The sequence below is a fragment of the Armigeres subalbatus genome, chromosome 1 (assembly GCF_024139115.2).
Source record: "Armigeres subalbatus isolate Guangzhou_Male chromosome 1, GZ_Asu_2, whole genome shotgun sequence".
Lineage (NCBI taxonomy): Eukaryota > Metazoa > Arthropoda > Insecta > Diptera > Culicidae > Armigeres > Armigeres subalbatus.
In genome coordinates this window covers 152,226,304-152,251,869 of record NC_085139.1, presented here as the reverse complement: position 1 = coordinate 152,251,869, position 25,566 = coordinate 152,226,304, and positions in this window count along the sequence as shown.

Genomic DNA, 25,566 nt, shown 5'->3' with positions numbered 1-25,566 from the left:
TTTCCAACGGAAAATTATATGTATTTCCCACGGGACTGTTTTGATTTTTCTAACCGCTGCGTTACCGGTTTTTCTCGATGCACACCTACGTATTTTCAACGCTGAGTTGAAAAGACGCTACGTGGGCATCGGCCCTAAGATGCGCTTTGCGTCTAATGATTAAATCATTAAATTTTAATGATTTCTAGACCAACATTTGAAAAGGGCGTAACAGCCAAAATTTATTCCTTTTGATTCTTCGTCCACATATATAGCTATATATGTAGACAAAGAATCAGAAGGAATAAATGTTGGCTGTTACGCCCTTTTTAAATGTTGGTCTAGATTTGTATTTTTTACACCGCTATTGTTATTCACCAAAAGTTCTTCGTGTAAAAAAAAACACGTGGTTCGAGAGCAACACCCCCCTCCCCCTATGTGGCTTATCGTGGTCATTTTCCAACCCCCCCTCCTCCCCCCATATATGACCACGTGGTTTCTGGACGGCCCCTAGATTGGATTATGGGCTCAAAAGTTATGGCCAAATCACAAAATACTACATAGTGCACATATATGCACATATATCGCCTCCACTTTAGCATCTCATGTTGCATCATATACGATTATTTATTGACTGTGTAGTTCTGATGCAAGATGCAACCATCACCCACACCATCTATGGCACCACATCCATAGCAAGGTGCCGGAATTCGCTACATTGATGAGAAGAAAATATCGATGAATAGAAATCGATCAATGCAGTTACGTTCTTATGATTTGAAGCACGAGATCTGTTAGTTCTGATCTATCAATATAATAGTTGGGACCATGGCAAATCCTGTTTAGCTATGCATAATGATGAATAAGATAATACAATTTTACATGCCCTGAATAATTATCCAGAATCAGGAAAAGCAGATAAAAATAGTTTTATTAAGCTATTTGATATAAAAAAAAACCTTGATTAATCCACCTAGCGGTGTTGGTGCCTTTCTAGTGCAAAAAAAACTAAAAAATATGAGAGAGTGTTTTTTAGCGTGTTTTACGCATAAAAAACAGTATTTTGGCAATAATTTTTGATCCCATAGTACAATTTGGCTAATTTTCAATATCAAACAATGGGACATGATTCTCAGTCGAATGGAACTTATTGCGAGTAGTTCGGCCAATACCTAGTTTCAAAAAGTGTGTCTTCAAAATTTTGTACACATACACACACATACATACATACACGCAAACAGACATCACCTCAATTCGCCGAGCTGAGTCGATTGGTATATAACACTATGGGTCTCCGAGCCTTCTATCAAAAGTTTGGTTTTGGAGTGATCATATAGCCTTTACGTATACTTAGTTTACGAGAAAGGCAAAAACAAAAACACTCGCTTATTATGTAATAGTAGAATTATGCTTAATAATAAACAGCATTATTTTCATTTTGTTTAGTAGAATGTTGGATTGGAATCCGTTTTGACGAGTCAAGTACGAGTCAAGTTGTGGTATAAAATGAATTTATTTGATATTTATAAATAGTATTTTTCGGGTCTCCAATAGCCTTGTGGGCAAAGGCGTAGGATTGCCAATTTCGCCTTTTCGCTTTTGCCTGTTGTTTGCTTTTGGACTTATGTGTCCCTAAAAGAGCTATGTAGTTTTGAGCAATTGGTTTCCAACGCGATTCACCTTAAGGAGTTTCTATGGAAATTCCGTTAGGAATTCTTGCTGGAAACTTCAGAGGAAATATTGGAGAATTCTTGAAATGATTTTTGAAAAAGTTCTTGCAGCATTCTTGTATTTTTATGGAAAAATCCTGGAGGTATTTCCCATAGAATTATTTAAGATATTTATATAGGGTAAAAGACCCAATAGTGGAGGAACTAAGCACGTTCTCCCACTATTTTTTGGTTTACACCAAGCCTATACTTCATTTCACCTACCTCAAATATGCAAACGAATAGTCACTGATTATGCTTAAGATAAGTTTCGCAATTGCAGCACCATCCATCGTTGTTGCCTAAAATGATGCCTCCAATTATTGGTGCAGTGTTCCAATAGTTGCGGTATTTTTTAATTCGTGTTCCTATAGTTGCGAATCCCATTGCTTTTTTATGGGACTTGCAACTATGGGAACACTACCGCAACTATTGGAGCACGAGAAAAAGATAATGTATTTCAGCGATAATTTACCGATTTTGAGGGAAATCCAAACCGTTTTCCGTTATTTCATCTAATGACAGGACAACTGTTTGATTGCCTGTATGGGTTGCTGCGTTAAATACGTAGATTTTGTGAAAACAACACTACCGCAACTATTCGCGAAGTCGAAGCAAAATTCTTCACACAAACAATGACAGTTCTTTATGGGTTTTTACAGTAGAGCAACAAAGAGGAGGAGATGGCGGCCATGTTTCACTCAAACTCTGACAGATAGCAATGGGATTTCCCATAGGAGGGAAGAGCAGAATTTGCTTCGACTTCGCGAATAGGTACACCCACGACTATCGGATCATTTGCTCTATATATATGTCAGAAGTGAATTTTTTAAATTGCTTTATCGCTTGACTGATTAATAGTTCATTAATAGCCTCCAATTCATAGTTCATATCACTGACGCCAAATTGAGAAATAACCAATTACGCCAAAGATGCTGTAAGCCCATCTTTACCAGAACTCTGGCACTGCCAGTGATTTTAACCTCTCTAATTTATTTTTCTCATTTTTATAATGCGCGAGAAAGGCACCACCAACGCTAGGTAGCTAGATTTTGATTGAAACTTACAGTGAGATTACGTTTTTATTAACCTTTTGCGAACTGTTTACTACCACATAACAAAATAAAACTTCTTATGTTGTTTTCTAATATGAATTAAAGTGATACAAAAACTAAAACATCGAACGCCTTTATTTAATGTTGGATAGACATCAGCCCTCTGGTTTGAACATAGGTGTTATTTGATGGTCGTTTGAAGCTCAAATTGCCCTCCGTATGTGTTTTACAGAGGTATGTTATTTATGCTATCAATAAACACTATTTATTATTGCTTCTCTATACTGCTTGGGTTCTCTTTTTGAATGATTTAACAGATGAATTCTTACCAATGATTTTAGGCACCGGTCTCTGGCGAGAACAAAACAATACAATTGGAATTTTTTATCAAACATTCATCCTAATGTACACCATGAGATTACATTCTGCCGAAAGCCTCTGCTTGTAAATCAAAGAAAGCTTGAAACATTCAGAGGAGGAACTACGAAGGAAACACATTTTACGCCTCGTGTATAGGGGGTGTTTAAATTTATCAGTTATCTAGTGCCATAAATATTTCGGCTAAATGCAGCATGATACAATTGGAAAATACTGTATTATTTCCTCTATTGTTGAGGTACCGTGACGAACACACATTTTAGAAAGTATTTTCCTGAAGAAGCGCGGATTATTATGCAAATGTAAAATTATGGATTGATTAATTTGTAATGGGCACACGAGTAGAACGGGCGGGACAAACCTGAAACGTGGCTTGCAAAGATGATTCTTCTTTAAAGAATCCATGTTCTTTTTTGCTTTCTCGTACACAAAGGTGTAACAAAAAAGCTACACGTTCTTTCCAGAAACGAATCTTTTATAGAAGGCCCGTAGATCCTTAGTGTTTTACCAATCGACTCAACTCGACGAGTTAAGGAGATGTCTATTGTCTGTATTTTTTTTAGCAAACATAAACGATGATCTGCAACCATACACCTGAGTATAGATAACTCAGTGTGGGACTAGGAAGTCTCAAGACTGCCGAGAATAACTCCCATTGAGTAATGTCAGTACATTATACTAATGACACACTGGTGGTATAAGTACCATGGTACAAGAATCTTGAAATGAGTACCATACCAATTATTGTCTTTATTAAAGATAGTCTTTTATAGGTTTAAAGTGATATTATTTCGAAACGAATGCAGTAATTGATTCATAATATACTTTCAATAAAACCAATTGCCATTGAAATCCGAGGTTTGAAATTGTATGGGAATATATTGAAAAGGCGCTCCTTTCTTGTAAACCGAAAACTTGTTCGTTAACTTCCAGTAAGAAGGAAAAATGCCGCTTGCCATAAGCCCACAAAAGATGCACATTGTACAGTATAAGAATCATCAATCCTTCGATATTTCTTCTGAGGAAAGCGGAGGCTATCAGGCCCTGGATTGAGGGACGATTTAACGTTTCATCAACATTGATAATGTCCATATCCCTTCTTTCATCGAATAACTCTAATGCGGGATGCGATAAAATCAAATTCTATCTTCTTAAAAACTTCCAAGATACCACAAAAAGACGATTACTTGACCTGTACAACTATTTCATGAAGTACATAATCGTACATCCAGAATGGCGACAGGTGAAAGTAATAGCCATTTTTTTTAAATTAGTTTTTTCGGTCATAGTTTTTTAATTCAAAACATTCCATAGTCTAGTTAAACACATTACATTTAGTTTAAAATTTAAGTCTCTTACGTAAATTCTATTATTACTTTCGGTAATATGACAAAAGTACTCGCAAAAGCTATTCGTAAGCCTGGGAAACCAGCGTCTGATCACAATTCATACCGACCGATATCATATGAGAATATCATGCATGAGAAAATTATTGGATACAATCATCCTTTCAAGAAGCCCAAGTCCTGTTGTCAGGTGGGACACAAAACAGACCTGACACGACGGCCCTCCGAAGAGACAGGATGTTTGCGCACGCCCAATAATCCGCCTGGAAAACCAATAATTACGAGTAATATAAGAGTTACAGATAATACGTCTCGATATAATCGGCAACGACCTAGGCAACGAATAAAGTATCACGATTGGAAGCTTGGGACATGGAACTGTAAGTCGCTAGGCTTCGCAGGCTGCAACAGGATGATCTACCATAAATTACATCCCCGCAACTTCGACGACGTAGCGCTGCATGAGATTTGCTGGACATGACAGAAAGTGTGGAAAAGCGGGCATCGAGCGGCTACATTCTACCAAAGCTGTGGCACTACCAACAAGCTGGGAACCGGCTTCATAGTGCTGGGTAAGATGCGCCAAAGTGTGATTGGCTGGCAGCCAATCAACGCAAGAATTTGCAAGCTGAGAATAAAAGGCCGTTTTTTACTATAGCATCATCAACGTGCACTGCCCACAGGGGCTGTCCATAAACCACGTAGACTCTTAAGGAGGGATGGGAGAGGGGTTTCGAAAAAGTCTACGTTAGTCTACGAAGGGGGACGGGGGGGGGGGTATGCCAAAAGTCTACGTAGACTTGTTTATTTTATTTTTTTCGAAAAAATGTTCAATTTTGATACACATATTTAAGTTTGCCATTTTAAGGTGTTTTTATGAGATATTGCGAAAAAAAAGTCGGCTATCGGTAGGACTTGAACCCATAATATTCCATTAAGTACACGGACGTATTACCAATTATACAACAGCTGCCCTTGCGAGAAGTTGTTGTTGCCTAGCTAATAACGATGGGATATCAGTCAATTCCTCGAATCCATCGATTCTGCTTTGGCAACATTTCACACCTCGTCTCTCTATTCTTTCCTAACTTCTTCTTCTTCTTCTTATTGGCATTACATCCCCACACTGCGACAGAGCCGCCTCGCACCTTAGTGTTCATTAAGCACTTCCACAGTTATTAACTACGAGGTTTTTAAGCCAAGTTACCATTTTTGCATTCGTATATCATGAGGCTAACACGATGATACTTTTATGCCCATAGGGAAGTCGAGACAATTTCCAATCCGAAAATTGTCTAGACCGGCACCGAGAATCGAACCCAGCCACCCTCAGCATGGTCTTGCTTTGTAGCTGCGCGTCTTACCAGACGGCTAAGGAGGGCCCACACTACACTTCCCATTTATGTGCATTAAAATTTTTAATTTTTTTTTTGAGTATGCAGCTTTGTGCCAAGTTCACTTTGTTGATTTTTTCAGGATTTTTCAGGTTTTTTTGCAAGATTTTACCGAAATAATCTCTTGAATTTCTCCAAAATAATCTGATGAATTTCACTGAAGTAATGGTCTGAACTACGAATTTTCATGAAAATTTATTTGAAATTTTTGCGAGAAATTTACCATAATTTCAACTGAAAATTCTCCATAATTTCCACCGAAAATTATTCGGAAAATTCTTTATAATGTTCATAGTTTTTTTTTAATTTCCTCAGGAAATTGCTCCAAAATTGCAAAAGAAATTAAAAATTTCTTGGTTTCTTACCCTACTCAATTTGGGATTCGGAAAGGTAAAGGATCAAGCGATTGTCTAGTGTTGCTCTCTTCGGATATACAGCTGGCCTTTGCGCACAAGGAGCAACTGGCTTCAATGTTTTTGGACTTGTGCACTTTTGATTCAGTTTCCATTGAAGTACTATAGACAATTTGCACAGTAGTGGATTACCCGTTGTTTTAAATATTTCTTTGTACAATCTGTTGTCAGTGAAACATATGAACTTTACTCTCGACACTCTGGCAACTTCCAGAAACAGCTACATGGACCTTCCACAGAGATGATGTCTAAGTCCATTGCTTTATAATATCTATGTTAAAGATATTGATGTCGTATTCCAGCCGAAAACGGCTGAATGGAATCCGCCGTTGAAGAGCGGTGCGACTGTTCGTTTTAAAATTCGACAACAAACTGACGGTGCAATCTTCGTCGTTGCTACTCAACCTGATGGCGCTACCAACACCATCCCACACTGCACAATCATGCACTCAATCATGCACAGATTCTTTCTCTATCGTGATTAGTGCATATGCAAAATTGAGAGTTCAAATCAAGTCTAATGTAAAACTAATTGTAAATTGGGGCACGCAAAATATGTGTTTTCACGATTGGTATATTTGATTGCTTATGTTTAATGTACTATCCGCAATAGCAGAATCAATTCATAGTCTAGAATCACTTATACAAACTAAAATCATTAGCCGCTTACTCTGGATACTACATCTTTCTCCTTCCCTACTCTTTGAACTTTTTAAGAATATGATTTCAATTTTATAAATATTTCATTATAAAGAAAAATCATACCCAAATTGCTTCAAAATAAATTAAAACAATTCTTAATATTGTAGTACCATCAACATCTAATGCAAAGAAGAACAAACTTGATATGTTAAGTACCGTCATATTTTTGCTAAAACTAATAATGATTGTGGGTCACACTTTAATTTTTTTTCGGAATTCTACTTGCTCTTGCACAATTCGGAATACACAAAAAATGCCCGGAGTCCTGCTCGATACTCGCAAAGAGCAATCCTCTATAGAACTTTGAAACGTAGTCCTACGTCAACATTCTTTGGAGTTTTACTCACTCTGGAATAAATAAGAAAACGCCTCGGAGTCCATTTGCAAAATGTATTCCTTCATAGAAGCCACAGACGGAATCCTACGTCAACATGTCTCGGAGTTCTACTCGCTCCGGAACGAACAAAATTGTCTCGGAGTCCTGCTCTGAATTCGTGTGGTCTTCTATAGAATACCCAGACGAACATGTCTTGGAGTTGCATCGGAGTCCTGCTCTGCATTCGCAAAGTATACTCTTCTATAGGATACACAAACGATGTCCTACCTCAAAATGCCTTGGAGTTCTACTCGCTCCGGAATAACCAAAAATGCTTTGGAGTCCTTCACATTCGCAAAGTGTACTCTTCCATAGAATACACAGACGTATTCCTACGTCAAAATGCCTCGGATTTTTTTATCACTTCGGAATGAACACAAATTTTCTCGGAGTCGTGCTCTGTATTCGCAGAGGTCTCTATAACATACCCAGATGTAGGCCTACGTCAACATGCCTCGGAGTTCTGCTCGCTCCGGAATAAACAAAAATGCCTCGGAGTGATTCACATTCACAAAGTGTACTCTTGTGTAGAATACACAGACGTAGTCCTACGTCAATATGCTTCGGCGTTCTACTCGCTTAGAATAAACACGAAAATGCCTCGAAGGTCGGCTCGCATTTACAAAGTGTACTCCACATAATACACAGACGTAGTCCAGCGTCAACATGTCTCGAAGTTCTACTCGCTCCGAAAAAGAAACAAAAAATGTCTCGGGATCTTGCAATGCATTCGCAAAGTGTACTCCTCTATAGACTACCCAGATGCAGTAATACGTCAAAATGTCTCTGATGTTTACTCGCTCCGGAATGAACACAAAATACCTTGGAGTTCTGCTTTGCATTTTCAAAGTAAACTTTTTTTTGTTGAATACACAGACGTAGCCCTACTTCAACACGCATCGAAGTTTGACTCGCTCCGGAATAAACACGAAAATTCCTCGACGGTCTGCTTCGCATTCACAAAATGTACTCTACAGACGTAATCCTACGTCAACATGCCTCGGAGTTCTAATCGCATTCACAAAATAAAATGCTCGCTCCGGAATAAACAAAAAAAAATGCCTCGGAAACCTGCTCGTTCCGGAATAAACAAAAAAAATTCCTCGGAGACCTGCTCGCTCCGGAATAAACAAAAAAAAATACCTCGGAGACCTGCTCGCTTCGGAATAAACAAAAAAAATGCCTCGGAAACCTGCTCGTTCCGGAATAAAAAAAAATGCCTCGGAGACCTGCTCGCTCCGGAATAAACAAAAAAATGCCTCGGAGACCTGCTCGCTCCGGAACAAATAAAAAAAATGCCTCGGAAACCTGCTCGTTCCGGAATAAAGAAAAAAAATGCCTCGGAGACCTGCTCGCTCCGGAACAAACAAAAAAAAAATGCCTCGGAGACCTGCTCGCTCCGGTATCTTTTATTCTATCCTCGGGAGACCTTCTCGCTCCGGGATCATGTTTTATTCAACACTCGAAGACCTGCTCGCTTCGGTATTTTTTTCTATGATTTCGGAGACCTGTTCGCTCCGAAATCCACAACATGAGAGCATACTCACCATTTAGTAACTAGCACATTAATGGATGTGGCAAGCACCATTTTCATGCGCTAGTTACAAATATAAAACCAAACACTACCGACTGCGACATGTCGTATTCCAGCCGAAAACGGCTGAATGGAATCCGCCGTTGAAGAGCGGTGCGACTGTTCGTTTTAAAATTCGACAACAAACTGACGGTGCAATCTTCGTCGTTGCTACTCAACCTGATGGCGCTACCAACACCATCCCACACTGCACAATCATGCACTCAATCATGCACAGATTCTTTCTCTATCGTGATTAGTGCATATGCAAAATTGAGAGTTCAAATCAAGTCTAATGTAAAACTAATTGTAAATTGGGGCACGCAAAATATGTGTTTTCACGATTGGTATATTTGATTGCTTATGTTTAATGTACTATCCGCAATAGCAGAATCAATTCATAGTCTAGAATCACTTATACAAACTAAAATCATTAGCCGCTTACTCTGGATACTACAATTGATATAGGGTTACTGCTCCTGGACTTTATCTCATAGCTCCGATATTCATCTCACGAAAAACAAAGTAACTAAAAGGAATTTGATTCGTTACTTATTTTTGTGATTTTTTTCCAGCAGTGAGCACACATATTAACAAAAAGAAGCGACGAAATTGTTGCCGTATTTCTTTGTCTCGCGATGAGATGAATATATGTTCAGTGAGATGGAACACGGAACAGTTCCCCTAATTGTTTGGAATTTTGACGCTCAGACAACTTGCAGATGATGCTGTGATCTCTGAATGATGCAGAATCATTGCAAAGTACCCTAGATAATCTGACTAGTTGGGCCAGATATTTAGGGATCGAGTTTTCACCGCAAAAAACTAAATTGATTGTGTTTACTAGGAGACGGAACCCAGCTGAACTGCAACTCATGCTGTGATGACATTAACCAATCTTTGACTTATAAGTACCTAGAGGTCAGAGTACTATTCAAAATTGTCTAAAGTTACTGCGCGAGCGTTGGTCAGAGGTGAGGACTTAAGCCGAGGCTTCATCCGCACGATTTCGAAGCTTATGTCCCAATCACTATTCAGTAAACACGCATCTCTATACAATTAACCTGGTCGATAGCAATCTATGTAGGTATGGAGTCGGTTAAGATTACATCGATCACGTAGTTTGGTACCGAACAGAAAGTGACGCCTCCAGAGAGCAACTATTATATACCCTTGTGGCCCGAGGTAAACAACCCCTGGGGAAATCAGAGGTGTTTAAGAGGATCGCGATGTGGTTTATAAGCAGACCATCTATGCCTTTATTTAATTGTCTGACATTAAAAATCTACTACCCCTATTTTATTTATATAATTCGAACACGACGCCACACCATTCACGACGTTCATTACACGGATGTGCAGCGGAAATTACCTAAACCTAAATCCTTACCCCTTCTTCTTCTTCTTCTTATTGGCATTACATCCCCACACTGGGACAGAGCCGCCTTACAGTTCATTAAGCACTTCCACAGTTATTAACTGCGAGGTTTCTAAGCCAGGTTACCATTTTTGCATTCGTATATCATGAGAGGCTAGCACGATGATACTTTTATGCCCAGGGAAATCGAGACAATTTCCAATCCGAAAAATGCCTAGACCGGTCCCGGGAATCGAACCCAGCCACCCTCAGCATGGTCTTGCTTTGTAGACGCGCGTCTTACCGCACGGCTAAGGAGGGCCCTTACCCCGTCCGTCCTGAATCAAGTCATTTCTAACCTCGAGTCACCACGAGTATTTTGCTCCAGGTCCTTTTCCAACTAACTGTTAAGGCCTCTCACGGTGTCATTCAGATTGGCTGCCTTGCGGCTTACCAATACAATCTTACCATTACCAATCTCCTCACTCCGATTTGCACCGAGCAGTTTGTTTCTGATAGAAAACCCACACCTGACTATCCTTTTCTAGAAAAGGTATCTGCACTAAGTTTGAATCTCAATCTTCATATTTATAAATTTTCGACACATATAGCGCTCATTTAACGACGATTCATAAAAAAACGAAGTAAAAAAATTTCCTTCTCCTAACGCGCCGGTTTCACGTCGTCGGCAGCGTCGTATGCAAGCAATCAATTAAATCAATAATCATCCCGTTTCGCAGCAGGCAGTTGTCGTATTCACTCCGATTTGAACAAATGAAAAAATCAAATTCTTCAAATAAAAAAAAAACAAAAAGATGTTAACATGAAGAACTGTAAAAAACATTGGAAAAACATGTAAAATATGAAAAAAAAACAAAGAATCTATTATCTATTAAAGTCATAATAATATCTTTTTGCCTTTCTCGTACAACAAAGTTTCACTTCGCTCCGATAACGAGCTTTTTATAGAAGCCTCGTAGACCTATAGTGTTATATACCAATCGACTCAGCTCGAAGAGCTGAACAAATGTCCGTCTGTCCGTGTGTATGTATGTGTTTTTTTTTTTCCTAAACAATGGAGGGGGAATCTGCTCAACAGACATCCTGGGTTGACCAGGAAGTGCTGGGTTAGGGGCCACCTCCAATGAGGGAGGCAGGGCTGCATCCCCGACCAGCTAAACCGTTTCCATTGCCGCCAAGCCCATCGTCCCTTCGGTACAACCAACAAGGGGGGCCAGTGCATAACGCACCCTCGAGGTTAGCTGCGTGTCCTTGCAGCATCGAACATCGTGACTCGCTTTTTTAGAAGAACACCATGGTATCGTGCCAGCGCATTGCCGGCTTTCCAGGTGGCCTTACCACGCCCTATGTCCTCGGAAGGTGGGCAGGGTCGACTTCGCGCCTGCTTCCCTCTGCACGACTGGTATCAAGAATGATGATGCCGCGTGCACCCCAAATTGACCTTTCTGCAATAGGGCCTATTCGCCAGCACACAGAGGGACTTGCCGACGCGAGGCCTACGCCTGCCCCAGCCTTGACGAGGACCCCTTCCGTCCTCGGGCTCGGAACCCACCTGGTTGACCGACGCCGCAAAAACGACGATACCATGTTGTTCTTCGCGCGGCCACTTGTTCGGTAAAACGATCGAGTTCGACCACAGAGCATGACCACCGGTATGACCCATGAAGCCGACTCCGATCCCTTGACCACCTCTTATTTGCGCCTGAACTAGCCATCCTTGAGTCCACGCGCCACCTTCTGTGTAGCTCCGAGACGATTTGGGCGATAGCCGATAAAACGGCGTTCCAGCCAACTTCGTCTTTACACATCCTCCGAACTAGGTTGTCCGGGGTAGTGTCCAGACCACATGTGGCAAGCATGTGGTCACGCATTGCGCGAAAACGTGAGCACATGAACAACACGTGTTCCGCCGTTTCCTCTAAACCTGCGCACACCAAACACTCGGGCGAAGCCGAGCAAGCCAGCTGCTTTACCTGCACTTTGATTTTGCAGCACGCTTAAACGCCGGGCACATCGAGCCCCCCATGGGGTGCTTGCTGTTCACAGCTTTGCTGGAACAAATCAAACAATTGGGAGGGTTCGTGCAGCATTGTGCCTTATGTCCCTCCAATCCGCAGCGTCGGCAGAGATTGCTTCTGTCAGGGCCTTTGCAGTTCCATTGCTTGTGCCCCGGTTCCAGGCACTTGAAGCAAACTTCGGGTTGCTCGTATATGCGCACAGGGCATACCGACCATCCCACCTTGACGCTCCCTAACTTGACTACCTTGCCGAACCAATGCTACCTGCGTCCCTGCCGGACCTTTCCGTAGCCGAACGGCTGCGGTGGGCGTCTCCACTTCACACTGTCGCCGCAGTGCCGTGACGAGCTCTTCGACTTCAGTGATCTCGTCCAGGTCTTTAACCCTTAGATTCACCTCCGTCGTGAGTGCCCTCACCTTGACCGGCTCGCCTAGGACCTCCTCCGCCAACTTCTTGTAGGCGGCGCCCTTTTGCGAGACGCCCCGCTTCAGCTTGAGTATCATCTCGCCCATCCGGGTACGTCTTATTCGACGTACGTCGGCGCCGAGTTCACCGAGCTTGACGTCACTCCTCATCGCCTTCAAAACATCCGAGTACTTAGCCTCGTCCGCCGTGATGACTAGGGCATCGCCTCTGGAGCGATTGGCGCCTACCCTAGACTTCTTGCTACCCTCATTCGCCTGGGCCTTCTTTTCGGCCCTTGACGTCTTTGGTTTCCTCTTGTTCTTGACCAGGGTCCAGGAGGCGTCATTCCCCTCTATTTCCCTGGTCTGGTGCGGCTGAGAACTTTCAGCCTGCCGTAACCACTTACCACCGTCTTGCCTGAGTGGACGGACCTTTCCAGATCCTTCCTCCCCCGGTTTTGGAGGTACCTGACCGGGGTTCAGCTTCCCAGCCCCACTACCCTTGTTCGGGGTAGTAACCCCCCGCGTTTTGGAGCGGCCCCAGGAGCTCATCCCCTGGAGACTGTCGCCCCCGTTTTTGTGTCTGCTCCGTTGGAGTAGTCACCCCCGACGTACCCGCAAGTACTTGAGCCTCAGTCTGGGTAGACTTTGGCACCACCGTCTTAGCTGGCACGCCTTCGGTCGACTCGACCTTGCCCGAGTCCGCGAATCCTTGGGCCTCAGTCTGGGTAGACCTCGACTCCACCGATTTCACGGGTTTACACTTGGCCGTCCCGACCGCCCTCTCCAGCTTGGCGTCCAGCATCGACTTTCGAAGTTTCTGCAAGCTCCTCTTGAGGTCCTTGCTGATATTATGCTTCGATGACGCAAAGTCGATGATGGCGTCCAGCTGTTCCGTCGCCACCTCGAAGGCCGAAAGCCCATCGCGTTTGCGGTTCATCGCCTTCACAAGCCATGGGCCGTCAATAACCCCTTCCGGCGTTTTTATAGCCGAGAGGAAGGTTGAGTGACCCACGCTGGCGCTGCGCACTGAGCTGCCGACTATTGCCTCTGGCCTCCTAGGCGGAGACCTGAACAACCCACCTCTTGCGAAGGGGTTGTCGCCTACACTACTACCACTAATTGAAGAGTTGACTTGGTTTTCCATTTTGGTCCCACGAGTTGCTCGGGAAAAGAGGTCCACCACGCCAGAGCCCAGCATAACGCGGTAAGGGACAATTACTGTGGAGGGTGCCCAGGTACCCCACAGGCTCCGTTAAAGGCCTAGCTTATTATTTCACCCCCCTGACCATGCATCCCCTCGGCACGGGTCGCTTGACGCCTTGGGATTAGGGGTTAGGGACGATGGTCCCGGTCTAACTCGCAGTGGCCATGGGGAGGGGTCGTCAAGCCCTTGGACAAAGTCCCTGCTGCGCCGTGTATGTATGTGTGTGTATGTGTGTGTGTATGTGTGTGCACAAAATCTAAGAAAAACATTAGACAACTGAACCCCGGTCAGGTACCTCTAAAACCGGGGGAGGAAGGACTTGGAAAGGTCCGTCTACTCAGGAAAGACGGTGGTAAGGGGTTACGGCAGGCTGAAAGTTCTCAGCCGCACCAGACCAGGGAAATAGAGGGGGATGACGCCTCCTGGACCCTGGTCAAAAACAAGAGGAAACCGAAGACGTCAAGGGCCGAAAAGAAGGCCCAGGCGAATGAGGGTAGCAAGAAGTCTAGGGTAGGCGCCAATCGCTCCAGGGGCGATGCCATAGTCATCACGGCGGACGAGGCTAAGTACTTTTTTTTTATTGGTTCAGTGTTTTATTGTCAAATTTTTAACCTAATTGTACATTTTATAAAACTTATAATTTTCAACACTTTGTTGTTCTTTAGGTGTTTCATACATGTATTCAAAGAAAGTACTGATTGCTTTCATATGCATATTTTTTTGCTGTCCTGTACACTGTTTCAACGTTGAGAAAATCCAATCCATTGACTCTAGAACTTGTAACCGCCTGTCTTCATGGATGAACAATTGTCGCTGAAAATGCCATATCCTCCTGCTGGTTGAACACTTGAAGATTTTGTGCTCTATGTCATCGATTTCCATGTTACATTCTTCACAATACGGATCAGGTCTTCGCTGTTGGTTGAAAAGCATGCTGTTGGTCATTATTTTCCCGTGCATTATACGATACCACGTTGAACGTGATTTCGAACTGAGGTTTTTATTATGCAGATTTTTAAATATTATTTTCCATTCTCGCTGTGGATTTTCCAGCATAATTTTCGGGTTTTTCAATCTCTCAATGAAGACACGGTATAGTGATGTCGAAGAAAGGATTTCCATTACTGTTTCAGGCAAGAAAGCTGATTCCTGTACCGTAGTCCTTATGTGAGCAAACTTTTTAGGCACACCAAGAATGAAAGGAGGATTAGCATTGGTTTTGTAGAAGCTGTCGAAAAAGGGTAAACTATCGACTAGTCCTATCATCTTGTTTACCAGCAAGGCTTTTGCTTTCACGGTAGGGGAGTGAAGATTGAGTCCTTCTCTGTTCTTAGGTAATATCAAAGTCTCGAAAGACACTCTCGATGAGTTCTGCCCAAACCAAAGAAATGATCCAATTTTTTATATGAATTTACCACCAAACTTGTTGAGGGATAACCGACGCCAGATACCATATTTTTGAGCAAATATATGTATTCAGAAGTATGGTTTTCTGAATCAGATTTAAGGCTCGAGCGTTATTCATCCACAATGCACGTTGAAATTTCAGATAAGCTGAAGACCAATTCATTTCTATTGTTCTTGTGAAGTTGTCGGTGAAGAGTATCCCTAAAATTTTTATCTCATTCTCTATCGCTAACCACTCAGTATCGGCCGTAAGATTGATATCTCCGATCATGATCGCAACAGTCTTAGTAGTATTTAGAGCCGCTCCAGAAATGTTTGTAAAGGCAGCAAAAATTTCTGTTATCGCTATCAATTCTCTCTCAGTTTGCACGAACATTGAAACATCATCCGCGTATGCATTTTTTATTGCATTCGAGAAAGCATTTGATAATTTGTCCAAAAGAGGCTGAAGGTAGATTACAAACAAAAACATTGCAAGTGGATCTCCTTGTCTAACAGAACGTTGGATTCGTATTTCTCTTGATAAGGATCCGTTAACAAGTACCCTAGAGAAACAATTTCCCATTATGTTGCTTATAAGCTGAACGCAATTCGGATTAAACTGCATCTCTAACATGGTTTGTTTCAGAAAAGCATGATCCACTCTATCAAATGCATGGTCAAGGTCGAATGATACAAGTAGCGAACTACATCGTTTGTCTTCCAGCTCACAGAGTCTATCTACAATTCTAGATGTTTCCTCAAAAATATTTTTCTTGCCGTTGGAACATTTTTGTTTACTGCATAGAACTAGTGGAAGGAGGACTGCCATTCTCTGCTTGAGAATACGAGCCATGATTTTATAATCTACATTGAGTAGAGATATGGGTCGAAATCCGGAAGCATCGTTTTTACTATTTTTCTTCTTAACGAGTATTATAACACCATCCGTGAATTGTTTCGGTATCGTACCATTGATAGCGTCATTTATCACATCCGTTAATTCTTTAGAAATGATTTGCCATGCTTTTGAGTAGAACTCTTTTGGGAGTCCATCCAATCCAGGGGACTTGCCCGGCGCGCTTGTCTTGATAGCATTGAATACTTCATCAGTTGTAACCACATCCATAAGCATTCTATTCCAGTAATTGTTGTCCGTAATCTTCCGCGTTGGCTTGAACGTTTCACTGGAATCCAACTCAGCTGCAGCATAGAGGCCCTCGAAGTAGCTTGTAACGTGTTCTCTGATGTCCAGTGGGTCATTTATATTTCGTCCTTCTTCAACTAATTCCGTTATTACCGTTCCTGCTTTTCGCCTTTTCCTCTCAGCAACATGGTATATCGTTGTATTTTCCCCTCCAATAAAAAACTCAGATTGACCGCATTGCTTCGCAGTATGGTTCCGTTGGAGATTTAGCATTTGGGCTTTAATTTTGTTTATATTTTGCAGATGCTCAGGATGTCCAAAGAAGTTATCGTATGCAGATTTCAGTGCGATGTAGTACATTTCCATTGTGTCACTGAAATCTCTTCGAAAAATTGATGATTTCCACTTTAAAAATGAAATTAGTTTCGGCTTTGCGTAAGAAATGCACCAGTTAATCGACGAGGGATAATTTCTGCGTGCTTTTGTCCAGTATGACCATTTTACAGTTAGCTCTTGCATTACATCTGGAGCATCGAGGATTTGTGGCTGGAAGCGCCAAATTCCGCGTCCTGTATTAGCTCCAGTTATTGGTAATGACATACGGATTACAAATGCTTTGTGATCAGTGAAAGAAAGAGCTACGAAATGACTGGTGTGCATCCATGGAACCATTGCTTTGCTTATATAAATACGATCGATTCTCGATGATGAATCATGCCTTACAAGAGAGTATTCCACGTTTCGCCCATTGAGTACTTCCCACACGTCTACTATATTTGCTCCTTGAACTAATCTTTTCAGCATGGGGCTATGTGAGTTTGAACCTATTGCATCCTTCTTGTCGATCACCGAGTTGAAATCCCCTCCTACCACAACTGTGTCAGTTGCCTGGTAGAAGTAGCTGGCTAGAGTGCTGTTGAAAAACGTCTCACGGTTGCTCCGTTGGTTTGCTCCGGATGGTGCGTACACGTTGATAAATGTAACTTTTTCCACTCGAAGACATATTAACCGGGCGTCCAAACTTCGACGAACATCGTGGCATTTGAATTCGTTTTTTACTGCTATTGCTGTACCTCTCTTCCTCTCGTCTATATTGAAAAACAATTGATATCCTATTAGATGTAAACTTGGGCTGGCCACTTCTTGAAGAAATACAACATCCAGTTCAGCAGCACGGCAGAATGTTCGCAGAGCTTCCACTTTAGTTGGGCTTGTAATAGCGTTCAGGTTGATAGTTGCTATCTTAAAGTTTCTTAGTTCCATCAGTCGACAAATAATGTGTGAACCTTGACAATGATGATCAAACTTCAGACGGATATTGAATGATTTTCCGAAACTTGGCGGTTGATCCATGTGGCGTGTGGAGGATGGAGAGAATGTGGAGGATGGAGAGTGTGGTAGAATCTAATGTAGCTTTGGCTGGACATATACAAACTCTTACCTATAACAAACAGCATTTTATTTGTAGCGATTTCTTGGACGTGATGGTCGTTTGGGTTCAATTTTTGATGTTTCTGCCAATTTCGGAGATCCCATCCTTTTTGGACGAACTTCTCGCTGTTGATCTACCATGGTCTCACGAATATCCATACTGCTAGCAACACTGCCATCTGTTCTCTCGGTTCTCTCATCTGCAACACGTTGGTTTGAGATTGGTGGGTGCACTTCCCAGACAACCACACATCGCATAAGAATGCACGATCAAAATCGTTTACCGATCCAAGTTTCATCAGATTGGCATTGTTGTGCAAAGCTCATCAGTTTATTTATAAATTTTCCCGCACAGTAGGCTATTTTACGAGTTTATTCCAGCTTCATTTGTTGACATCGCATATTCCTGCAATCAAACTCACATGAAATCGGATTATCTGTCAAACAGAGTTTGTTATCACAAACTACATCGCAATGCATAACGAACAAACTCGCATAAAAATCGTGCACATCGCATACACTTCCGTGCAACGTCGGATAAGAAATACACTTATATCGCCTCCACTTTTGTACGTAAAAAGTGTTTTCGCGACTGGTAAGCGATGAAATTTGTGCGCATAGGCATCGCATAACAGAAAAACAATTCTATTATGCATGCATTCTGGTTGTCTGGGTTGTGGTAGTCCATGTAAACTGTTATAATTTTCGCCGTTGTCGCTGTCCGAAATGTCAAAGTTTTCCTGAGTTAGAGTTTTCCTCCCCGGCGCAGCAGTTTTATTGTTTCCAGTGTATATCTCAGTATCGGCAAGCATCGAGTCATCTTCCAACAATAGATTCGTCGTGGACCCGAGAGGTGTACTGTTTCTCTTTAGTGATGCCCCGCGGATGGGAGCTTCATCGAGTGCTGAGGTATTTGTTTCTGTTGATGCTGGTATTTTTGGATTGACCCCTTGAACAATGCTTGCCAGAGACAATCGTTCATTGACGCTTTCGGCTAGCGCTTTTCTCACGTCCGCACATTTCGAACCCACATGAAGATTTCGGGAGCAATATCTGCAGGTGGGTACCTGATTACGGTAGCGAATGTATGCAGTTTCGTCTTCGATCGACAGATATGATGGAATTGCTTTTTGAATTCGCATACGAACAGTTCTGTTTCCATTTGGCAGTACTGGAAAATAATCTCGCCAGACATCATTCTTGATAGATATGACTTCGCCGTAGATGGTCAATTGTTTGACGATAGTAGCGTTGGGCATATGAGGTGGTAAGTCGTGAACTTTAACTTCCACCCCGCCGTCCACGATGAACATCGGAATATCGTATTCACCTTCGTCTGTTTTGATGGAAAATTTCCGATTGTTTTCTGCAACTAGTTTTTCCGCTAGAGCTGCCGACTCCATTTCCAGGTAGGCATAGGATTTCGTGATGCTAAGTTGTATGCTCTTGATGGAAGCCATTGTTATTTTGAGGCATTCGAACACGAAATTATGGATTTCTGAAACTATCGGTCGAGTTGGAACTACGCGGAAGTCGATGATCATCGAATTTTTCCGATAATCAGGCATCTTGTCTTGCTTTGTATTTCCACCAAACGGTGAAAAGAGTGCCTGCCGGACGAGTCCGTAGGCTAAACAATTTAATTTTTAACAGACTTTACTTCACACGTCTTATACGACCGAAAGCTTGACGTCAACTGAGGTACTCGGATGTTTTGAAGGCGATGAGGAGTGACGTCAAGCTCGGTGAACTCGGCGCCGACGTACGTCGAATAAGACGTACCCGGATGGGCGAGATGATACTCGAGCTGAAGCGGGGCGTCTCGCAAAAGGGCGCCGCCTACAAGAAGTTGGCGGAGGAGGTCCTAGGCGAGCCGGTCAAGGTGAGGGCACTCACGACGGAGGTGAATCTAAGGGTTAAAGACCTGGACGAGATCACTGAAGTCGAAGAGCTCGTCACGGCACTGCGGCGACAGTGTGAAGTGGAGACGCCCACCGCAGCCGTTCGGCTACGGAAAGGTCCGGCAGGGACGCAGGTAGCATTGGTTCGGCTATCTGCAGCGGACGCCTCCAAGGTAGTCAAGTTAGGGAGCGTCAAGGTGGGATGGTCGGTATGCCCTGTGCGCATATACGAGCAACCCGAAGTTTGCTTCAAGTGCCTGGAACCGGAGCACAAGCAATGGGACTGCAAAGGCCCTGAAGCAATCTCTGCCGACGCTGCGGATTGGAGGGACATAAGGCACAATGCTGCACGAACCCTCCCAATTGTTTGATTTGTTCCAGCAAAGCTGTGAACAGCAAGCACCCCATGGGGGGTTCGATGTGCCCGGCGTTTAAGCGTGCTGCAAAATCAAAGTGCAGGTAACGCAGCTGGCTTGCTCGGCCTCGCCCGAGTGTTTGGTGTGCGCAGGTTTAGAGGAAACGGCGGAACATGTGTTGTTCGTGTGCTCACGTTTTCGCGCAATGCGTGACCACATGCTTGCCACATATGGTCTGGACACTACCCCGGACAACCTAGTTCGGAGGATGTGTAAAGATGAAGTTGGCTGGAACGCCGTTTTATCGGCTATCGCCCAAATCGTCTCGGAGCTACACAGAAGGTGGCGCGTGGACTCAAGAATGGCTAGTTCAGGCGCAAATAAGAGGTGGTTCAAGGGATCAGAGTCGGCTTCATGGGTCATACCGGTGGTCATGCTCTGTGGTCGAACTCGATCCTTTTATCGAACAAGTGGTCGCGCGAAGAACAACATGGTATCGTCGCTTTCGCGGCGTCGGTCAACCGGGCGGGTTCCGAGCCCGAGGACGGAAAGGGGTCCTCGTCAAGGCTGGGGCAGGCGTAGGCCTCGCGTCGGCAAGTCCCTCTGTGTGCTGGCGAATAGGCCCTATCGCAGAAAGGTCAATTTGGGGTGCACGCGGCATCATCATTCTTGATACCAGTCGTGCAGAGGGAAGCAGGCGCGAAGTCGACCCTTCCCACCTTCCGAGGACATAGGGCGTGGTAAGGCCACCTGGAAAGCCGGCAACGCGCTGGCACGATACCATGGTGTTCTTCTAAAAAAGCGAGTTACGATGTTCGGTGCTGCAAGGACACGCAGCTAACCTCGAGGGTGCGTTGTGCACTGGCCCCCCTTTGAAGCATTACTTTCTGGTTGTACCGAAGGGACTATGGGCTTGGCGGCAATGGAAACGGTTTAGCGGGTCGGGGATGTAGTCCTGCCTCGTTGGAGGTGGCCCCTAACCCCGCACTTCCTGGACAACCCAGGATGTCTGTTGAGCAGATTCCCCCTCCATTGCTTAGGAAGAAAAAAAAAAGACAAAAGAGTAGATGACCCCTTCTTTAAAATTACGTATTTGCCCGAAATAAGTACGTATTTGCTCGGAATAAGCCAAAAGAGTGAGGACTCCTTCTTTAAAACTATGCTTTGCCCTGAGAAAAGCAGAAGAGTAGATGACTCATTTAAAAGTACGCATTTGCCCGGAATAAGGCAAAAGAGAAGATGATTCCTTTTAAATGGTATTCCGAGCAAAGTCGGTTAACAAAATTAGAGCAAATTGATATTAAGCCCTGCTGTTAAGATTATATTGAAAACACAATTTGATGTCAATTAATCATTAAGTACGCCTTTTCCCGGAAGAAGGTAGAAGACTAGATGACTCATTCTTCAAAAGAACGCATTCGTCCGGAAAAGTCGATGCGTATATGATTTCTTTTCTACGCATACGATAAGACAAATGAGCAAATTATTCCATCTTTGAAAGCACACGATTTCTTCTTATATCGAGAAATCATACATGCATTTGTTTTGAAAAAATCTTATATATATCATTGCTCAATTCGAAGCACGCATTTGAAAAACAAAATCTTTAAAAATCACATTAGGCGAAAAAGTAAATTACTCACTCACTAAAGGCAATAATACAGATAACTCTTGTAAAGCGAGCTTCTGCCTAGAGTTTTTATAATTCTTTTAATGTTTATGCCAAACGGTCCTTATGCCAAATGGTATTTATGCCAAATGGCCCCTGGAAATTCAACTCGTTATGCCAATTAATCCTATCGTTGCTTGGCAAGCTATTTATTCCTAGCGCGTCTGACATTTTTTGGTCTAAAATTCCTCGGTTTCTACGTTTGCTCATGCCTGCTAGTTAATTTACATTTTTTCTATTTACATTGTTCAATGCATCAATAGATCAAAAGCAAAGTATAAAAATTTCGCATTAAAATGTGTGTTTCAAGTAAAAAGGCCATTATTTTCGTTTCTCGGGGTTTTGTTTTACAAACGCGAATTTCATTTTGGTAGTCACGGATTCCGCGGATTGGAATTTACGCATCTTGTAACAACCCCAAATTTTATCTGAAAACTAGTCGACCCGGCAAACGTTGTCCTGTCGAATTGTTAAAATTCCAGCTATTGGAGAACACAATTGCAGAAGTTTATTACTATTCCATAATTCCACCAAGTAATTTTTACAGATACTTATTTCGACCTAAACTATAAGGTCGTCTTCAGTGTCCCGTAGTTGACTTGACTTGGCATTATTATTTAATGGACTCGATGATGGTTTCCTCCATGCCATTGTATTTTCCTATGCGTACGCTCGTGTGGCTCTGGCATGCATTTATTTAAACTGACATTCAGGAAATTAAAATATCACTTTATTAGTTGAACTTAATACTGCATGAAATCAAAGAGAAGTGTAAATGAACACTGGACGTAGCATTGTAATTTTCTCGAAATAATTACCACCAACAGTGATGGTTACTCCCAAGCCCAAGTCCTGGTGTTAGGTGGGACGCCAAACAGCCCTAACACGACGGCCCTCCGACGAGACAGGAGGTTTGCGCAGGCCCAATAAGACGCTTTTAAAAACAACCATTACGAACGACATAGAAGATAATACGACTCGATACAATCGGCAACGACCTAGGCGACGAATTAAGGATCACGATTGGAAGCTTGGAACATGGAACTGCAAGTCGCTAGGCTTCGCAGGTTGCGACAGGATGATCTACGATTAATTACATCCCCGTAACTTCGACGTCGTAGCGCTGCAGGAAATCTGCTGGACAGGACAGAAAGTGTGGAAAAGCGGGCATCAAGCGGCTACCTTCTACCAAAGCTGTGGCACCACCAACGAGCTGGGAACCGGCTTCATAGTGCTGGGAAAGATGCGCCAATGCGTGATTGGGTGGCAGCCAATCAACGCAAGGATGTGCAAGCTGAGGATTAAAGACTGTTTCTTCAACTATAGCATCATTAACGTGCACTGCCCACACGAAGGGAGACCCGACGACGAGAAAGAAGCGTTCTATGTACAGCTGGAGCAGATATACGATGGATGCCCACTGCGGGACGTAAAAATCGTCATCGGTGACATGAACGCTCAGGTAGGAAGGGAGGAAATGTATACACCGGTCATTGGACCGGATAGCCTGCACACCCTATCGAACGACAACGACAAACGGTGAAAAAACTTTGCAGCCTCCCGCGGAATGGTAGTCCGAAGCACTTTCTTCCCCCGCAAGAATATCCACAAGGCCACATGGAAATCACCTAATCAAGTAACGGAAAACCAAATCGACCACATTCTAATCGACGGTAAATTCTTCTCCGATATCACGAACGTACGCACTTACCGCAGTGCAAATATTGAATCCGACCACTACCTCGTTGCAGTATGTCTGCGCTCAAAACTCTCGACGGTGTACAACACTCGTCGGAGTCGTCCGCCGCGGCTAAATATTGGGCGGCTACAAGACGGTAGACTATCCCAAGACTACGCGCAGCAGCTGGAAGTGGCACTCCCAACGGAAGAGCAGCTAGGCGCAGCATCTCTTGAAGATCAGGTATCAGGTATCAGTTAAGTCGGCTCAGACGGCGCGTTCCCCTACGAATGGGAGATTTGTGCCTCGCCTTTTAAAGCCTTGATCATCATTTACCTAATCGGATGTGGAGAAGAAAGGAATTAAGGATTGGTTGGTGGGTAGGAAAGGGGGGGGGGGAGAGGTTGGGTTTGTGATAACAAGGAACCAAGGCCATCGCGAATTTATGTTTAAAAGAACAAGCATTTAGCCTGCAGGTCAAAAGATAGCCTTGGTTACCTGCAAGTGAAAAAAAAAGAGAGAAAACCGTTGCACGGTCATTAAAAAAACAGACTAGCTGCAAATGAGAACTGTTTAGTTCAGTAAATATAACGAATTACAAGTAGTTAATGGAATGTTCTTGTTCTTATATAATACTATTTATACAACAACAGTAACATTCCATCATCTACTAAAAAATAATTCGCAAGTCAGATGAATTCCCATTATGAGAACAAGAAAAGTAATTAATTTTTATTTACTTCATTGTAGGTTTAACAGACTTTTTCCGTACTAGCAAGTCTGCATTCACTTTGTGGAACCCATAGTTCAAACGAAACTTTTGTTTTTCCAAAATTTTCAAAGATGCATCATCGATGCAACAAAACAACAATCTGTTCCCCATAGGTGTCATTTTTGATTGTATGACTCTCCAACGATCTGTCGGGAGCAAAGGATTTTGAAATTTCAATCGTTTCAAAACATTTGTGTCAGGCAAACCTTCTCTCGCGTCCCACGGAAGGTTTACGCAGATTTTATTTTTATGAGCAGCGTATGGCTCAATAACGAATCTGCAATCCCCAGCTTTTTCGTTAATCGCGGAAAGTTTTTCCACAATCCAATTATAGCTCTCCTCGTTATCCGGGGAAAACCAAACGACCCCGAACCTCAAACCAGATCCGTCAAAGCTTGGGATGAATGAGGAACAGGGAGAAGAATAGAGACCACTATTCAAATCTCTAACAAGAGCATCTCTTAACGCAGGAGTAAATTGGCCGCTTTCAAGTCTTACTTGAAAACGCCACTTATTTTCACCTCGCGCACTAGGATTCACAAGATAATGAGCCGCACCATTACTTGCATCAGCAATAGAACTACTTTCTTGCATCACCACACCACGTGGCAGTAGTGTACCACAGTCACCAATAGCTTCGGCAATTGTAGACGGCAGAGATGACAACCCTTTGGAACTAGAAACTCCAGCCCCTACAGTCTGAGCTTCCTTGTTCATAAGGTCACCAGTCTTTGTCGTCTCAACTACAGTTTCCTGCATTTCAGCTTCACAGGAATTATCAATGGCTACCATACCGATTTGATTCACAAGGTGATGAAAAATTGCACTGTGATGTTAACACGATGGAATTCACCAACAGAAAGAACGAGTGCTCCTTTCGTCTGTTTGTTCAAGCCTAGTGCTGCTGTTGTGTGCTGTTTAAAAAACGCATCAGTAGTGAAGGCCTTAGCAATACAACAACGTTATAATGTAGTTACTGATTTGATAAAGTCTGCGTTGGTCCACCAATGCATTCTAAACAAGCAATACAACAATTATTCGATACAGTTTACTATTTCAAGTCAATGTATGAATCCGACCACTACCTCGTTGCAGTATGTCTGCGCTCAAAACTCTCGCCGGTGTACAACACTCGTCGGAGTCGTACGCCGCGGCTAAATATTGGGCGGCTACAAGACTGTAGACTATCCCAAGACTACGCGCAGCAGCTGGAAGTGGCACTCCCAACGGAAGAGCAGCTAGGCGCAGCATCTCTTGAAGATGGCTGGAGAGATATTCGATCCGCCATTGGAAG